Source organism: Marmota marmota, unplaced genomic scaffold (assembly GCF_001458135.2).
Source record: "Marmota marmota marmota unplaced genomic scaffold, marMar, whole genome shotgun sequence".
Classification (NCBI taxonomy): domain Eukaryota; kingdom Metazoa; phylum Chordata; class Mammalia; order Rodentia; family Sciuridae; genus Marmota; species Marmota marmota.
Window position 1 is genome coordinate 60,452,694 of NW_026000026.1, and position 6,000 is coordinate 60,458,693.

Genomic DNA, 6,000 nt, shown 5'->3' on the forward strand with positions numbered 1-6,000 from the left:
AAAGTAGGGATCTGAAAATTTGGATTAAATGCACTGAAGATGATTCTTACAACAGCACTAACTGGTGGTTGTAAGGGAAAACGGAAAAGTTGCTGATGCAGGTTGAAAAGGGGGCATTTAATGAAAGGATGAAAAGGATTTTATGTCACTCCAAAAGATTTTTATTTTAATAAGCACCAATTTTAAAGCAAAATATAGAACAAAGAGAAAAACATTCTCAATTTATATTAAACAAGATGTTTTCCAACAGCTTTGCTTTTGGATAAATTTGATAAATTTGGAAAGAGACTTGAAGAAAGCAATATAATTATTAGGTTCCAGAAAAGGTGAGTGTAAGGAAAGGGTTGACAAAGTAGACATAATGAGATTTGAAAGGTGGAATCTGAGAGTTCACTTCTTGGCAGTGTTTAAATTCCTTAGGTAAAATGATATGGAGGATATTGATCAGCTTTCTCTATTTTATGTTAGTGTAAATCCACAGACATCTTACCTAAATGCCATTGATTATTTTATTCACCTTTGAAATAAGTAAGTGAAGTAGTAAAGAAATCTCCTTCAAAACATTATATTCAAAACATTATATGTATTAGTTTCTAAGTGTGCAAAAAGTAGATTTTTTTATCTGTTTGGCCAAAGGCAAAAATTACAGTTTTAGGAGGCTTATCATCTTGGCCAGATTCTATCTTTTGCATTTTCTCTTTGAGGTAATATCAGCCAGAGAAATTAATGACTTGTTATAATACCAGGATGGGAGGCCAAAGTAATCTCTAGAGGGCTCTTTCATTTTGATGAGTCTAGAATAATTCTAGTCTTCTTTAAAATGTGAGTTTGTATTAGAATAATGCCCTAAAATGACTATACTACTCTAGCTTTGTATAAATCTCATGTGGATTAAAGGAAAAACACATTTTGTAATATAAATGAAATTGAAAGGAATTATAGGAAATTAAGTTATTGGGCAAGTCCACATTCTAAATATTTAATTCATACTGCAAAATCAGTTTTTTCCAAATAGAATGATAAGCTATAAGACAAGTTTGAATGAATTTAGACATGAATAACAACTCTTATAACAATGCAGAATAATTATAGCATTTAATCTGCTATTTAGTTTTAGAAAAGTAATAGCAATAATACATCTCTATTTTTCAAAATAATAGGTACAACATCCAAAGGGTACTACAGGGTCACAGTTGATAATGTAATCAACAAAAAAGAAAGAAAGAAAAAGAACAGAAATATTTTATGTTTTCTATTAAATTAAATGATACTCTATAAATTTCCCTATTTTCCTCTCCCACTTCTCCACCTCCACTTCCATCTCCATCTCCACCTCCACCTCCACCCCACATACATCACATGCACTCCTACTGGACACAGGTTTGAGCTCAGAGCCTGAAACACTTAGTTCCAAATAGGTGAATTTAACACAAGATATATTAGTAACTATACTTAGTGGTAAAATGTGTTGTCCAAATATATTTCTTTTAACATAGTAAATATGAATAGCATGTCTTAAACAAATATTTTGCACTAAGTATATAGTGATTACAGTACTAATTAATCTGTGAAGGAGCAATATTTTGTGCCTGACTGCATTACATATTTTATATTCAATATGATGCTTCTCTAAATTCATTTCAAATGTTTAGTCAAGTTTAAACAAAAAAGAAAGAATTTAATTAAGTCAACCAATTAAGCTAATTAAGTCAGCTAGTCAGCCTAAAAGTTTATAGACTGAAATTTCAAATTAATTCTTGGAATAAATAGATAGTATTTACCTATTTAGTCAATTATTTTGGTCATACTTTTCATTTAAAATGGATCATTTCATGAGAATATGAACTTGAAAGAATATGACAATGTCTAAAAAATATTTATGTATACCAAATAGTATGTTAATCAGCATTTTAAAGTACCTTATATACAAAGATAAAATTATATGATAAATAATAACTCCTTAATGTATAAGTTTAAAGGTACCATATTTATAAAATGTTTTTCTTTAAATTTTTCAGGTAATAAAATTAATATTAACTGTTTTGGTTATATTGAAGCCTGGCTCTGTTTATTAAGGGGCTTGGCTAGGGGCAAGAGACTCATTAAATTAATAGAGTGCTACAACCTACATCCCAAGCCTGATACACAACATGTGGAGACTTCAAAGTGATACATTTCAGACTACTTGGTACTCTCCTAAATAACTATTAAGTATCTTTCTAATAGAAAATAATTATTTTTATAAAACCTCCTATAGAACCCTGATAGATATCAGTAAATTGATTGATATGCAGAGATATAAATATTTTTCAGAAATACTATAGAAAGTACATAAATTTACCTAACTCATTATTCATCAGTGTAATATTTTAGAGATAATATATTATGTCATAATAAGTTGCAGACGTTTATTAAGCAAAGTCATTCATCCTTCTATCATTTAGCATGTATTTTTAAAATTTTATTATTTTGGGGCTCATCACATTGTGTTGGACTTGAAGCTTTATTTTAAGCCATTACAAAAGAGGAGGTTATCACATAAGCACTTTATTGTGAAGAGCATGAAAAATTCCATACTGCAATATTAGGATACAGGTGATGTCTGCAGTCATTATTTCAAAGAGTCACATTGACATTGGGGGATGTTAAAAGGACCAGGCGGTGGAGCCAAGATAGACCTGGGAACATGCCTGCCTCCCTGCTTCTGTAGATCATTCAGATTGGCAGACTTGAATTCCATACGTTGAGCTCTGTGAAAAATAAGGATGTGTGTGTCAAAAATCCCCCTAATAAATACAGAAAGTGATAGGCTGAAAGTGCAAGTCTTTTTTGTTTTTGTTTTTTGGTAAAAGAAAGATGAATGTGGAATAAAATTGGCAAACTATGATGCTGATACTCAGGATGATTTGAATCTTCACAGTTTTAACATATAATAGTTTCTCTGTCAGATAGGAGCTCAGAGTTACCTTGACTACAAGTCCAATCACAGGAAGGAATAAAGCAAGACTCCTTTCTTTATGGTCAGCTCATTCTGTGAAATTTTTCTTTGAAATCAAAGATTCCTAGATTATTTGAGCAACTCAATTTTGTATCAATGTGTCAGTATCTCAAATGAACTATATTGATGAACTGATTAGGATGTCTCACCAAATCAAAAATATTTAGCAATGAACATATTTATATCTCTGTATAGTTAGCACATAATATGTAAGTGTAATTGAATTAGTGTATTGTCTGTATGTATATGTGTGGATGCAAGCATTTACATATCTGTATACTTTCACATATATATGTATAATTTTTTCTCAAAAAATGATTTAATAAGTGGCAAGATTATTCACTTTGCAGGAAGTAACTTGGAGCATTAGCTTATATTTTTATTTTTTGTTTTCTCAAATTCACTAATTAAAATAATAAAGTTTGATGATCAGTCATAGAGGACAAATTGTTATGTTATTTAAAAAGTTACAGCTTTCTTTTTGGTGTAGTTAACTGCATTTTTCAAACATGTAATCTTGTGTCTTGATATTCATTATTTCTAAAATAGTGATTACTGTCTTTGTCTCCAATATTACTTTTTAAATTATTCCAAATTTATGCCACTTTTTATGTCATATTCTACCTTATTATCACTCTCTATAATTTTCTTTAAAAAAAACCTGGTGTTCACTGATTTGATAATGATAGCAGTGAATAAATGACTTAGTAAATTATTTCCCTGATCATTACTTTGGTTGATAATTTCACTTAGCACACATTTCACAGTTTAGTTCTTTGTTCTCTAATTGATTACCTTTTACTTATTTGAAATGAACTCTTTCAGTACAATTTCTTTTAAGATGCATACTAAAAACAAGTCCTCCAAATAGACATGTAACTAGTTTAGAAACACCAAAATTATATGTTGGGGAATATTTATTAAGATAGTCTATTTAGTTATTTTGAAATCTATGATATTAGTTGCTTTGAAAATTTCTAACAGATTTTTTCTGAAAATTTAAATGTATATTTGGATGGATGGATTAAAAATAATATAAGTAGATTTAATATATGTTTGTCTATATATAAAGCATGTTAAATTCCTACATACACATCTGTATGCATATCTATGGCATTTGGATACTTCTATGTAACTAGACTACATGCACACACCTAGGTCTATTGTGTGATGGTTGTTATCCAAAAGTAACAGTAGATGTTTTACATGCATCTACAAAGTACTAAAGAACCACTTTTGGTTGGTAATTTCTAACCAGTGCTAGGATTATACATACTCCTACATAGTTAAGAGTTAAATCATAAGTATCATAGTGCAATTTTTTGTATTTTATGAAAACATAATAGTTCACAGAATAAATTTATAAAACAGAAGACACTCTGGCCCAGTTGGCCAACAACATTTAGACCAGCAATTAAACTTTTTAATTTTATTTTGTTCTGTTGTTTTAACAATAAGGAAAGAGCTCTGAATACTGGTTGTATTACCTGTGCTGCTGTGGGTGTGTGTACCATCCCTGTGATAGCATGAGCACTGCTGTTTCTAAACAGAGAAGCTATATGAGGATTTGTCCATGGATTAGTTGCAAATTTCATGTATTCCCATATGAATTTACTAAAATTTTTCCTGTCATTAATTTGTTTTTAAATGATTATTTTTTGCTTTTCCTCTGTACAAGAGGATGCCGTTTCTAAGCAAGAGCCACATTTTAAATTTCTTTTCCTCCTTGGTCTCCTGAATACTTCCTCCTTTTGAACAGGGAGGGGAAGGATAGTGTAGGGGGAGCCTCCAGGTTATTATTTTGGCACCAGACATTCCTTTTATAGCACATAATTTTCTGACCCACTCTAAAACGGTTAAAATGTGATTCTTAGGAATGGTGTTTTGACACCAGGAAGATATGTGTAATGAACATGTGTTTGTTTGGGGTTGCACTTCACTATTTGCTTATATTTCATGGGAGAGGCAATTACAGTGACAGGTATCAGATTCAGAGAGTGAGAAGCCAAATGATTTCTAAAGCATAAACAGAGCTTCTCATGACAGGGGCTCTTTCCTGAGGTCTCTTGGGGGCTCTACATTTTCGAAGCTTAGAGAAATCAAATCCTTGCTTGGAAAAGACTTTTTTTTTTTCTTTCCCTTGCTGATGTCATTACTGTTGCTATGGAGAAGTGAGTGCTGCATTATATTGTTGGAAAAGTCAACACTGATGTATTTCTGTAGAGCAAATAATCCACCTCATAGCTTGTTTTTTATTTGTATAAGCTTGCTAAAAGCTGTCAGAACTAATAGCAAACAGGAAATATTCCTTTGCTGTATAAAAGTGTTCTAAAGGTATACTGAGCCATTTCTTCTTAATAACAGTAAAGAGACTAAAATACGAAGTAGCCCATGTGAACTGAAGAAGAGAACATGCTTTGTAAGCTGTGAGACATTATTTGTACCACTTGGAACTTTTTTCTTGGAAACATCCACAGCATTTTGAAATCTATTTTTAACACTGAATCATTCCACTCTGTAGCATTACCCCAATCAGGTCTGAGAGAAAAGATTAGTGTTGATTTCATTCTGAATCATTTCTGAGGTGTTCTTTTCTTCCCTGTGGTAGCAGTCTAGTTGTGACATCATATATCATGACATCTTAGTGTGGTACATGATTCTCAGTTCATCTCACCATTAAAAAGGAGGCACTTAACCAAAAATAAGGTTCAAAACTCTTGGTCTTAAGTAGAAAAGCCATTTTTAAAAGACTTATAAGTAATATATTTCTTTTTTTTTTAATTTTTAAATTTTTTATTGTTGGCTGTTCAAAACATTACATAGTTCTTGATATATCATATTTCACACTTTGATTCAAGTGGGTTATGAGCTCCCATTTTTACCCCATATACAGATTGCAGAATCACATCAGTTACACATCCATTGAGTTACATATTGCCATACTAGTGTCTGTTGTGTTCTGCTGCCTTTCCTATCCTCTACTATCCCCCCTCCCCTCCCCT

The 6,000-nt window shown here is 31.3% G+C and overlaps 1 protein-coding gene across 15 annotated transcripts in view; it reads left to right on the forward strand.

The window, feature by feature from the left end:
• Nucleotides 1-6,000, forward strand: part of Pam (peptidylglycine alpha-amidating monooxygenase) — a 287,901-nt gene that overhangs the window by 216,075 nt on the left and 65,826 nt on the right. The window lies entirely within an intron of this gene.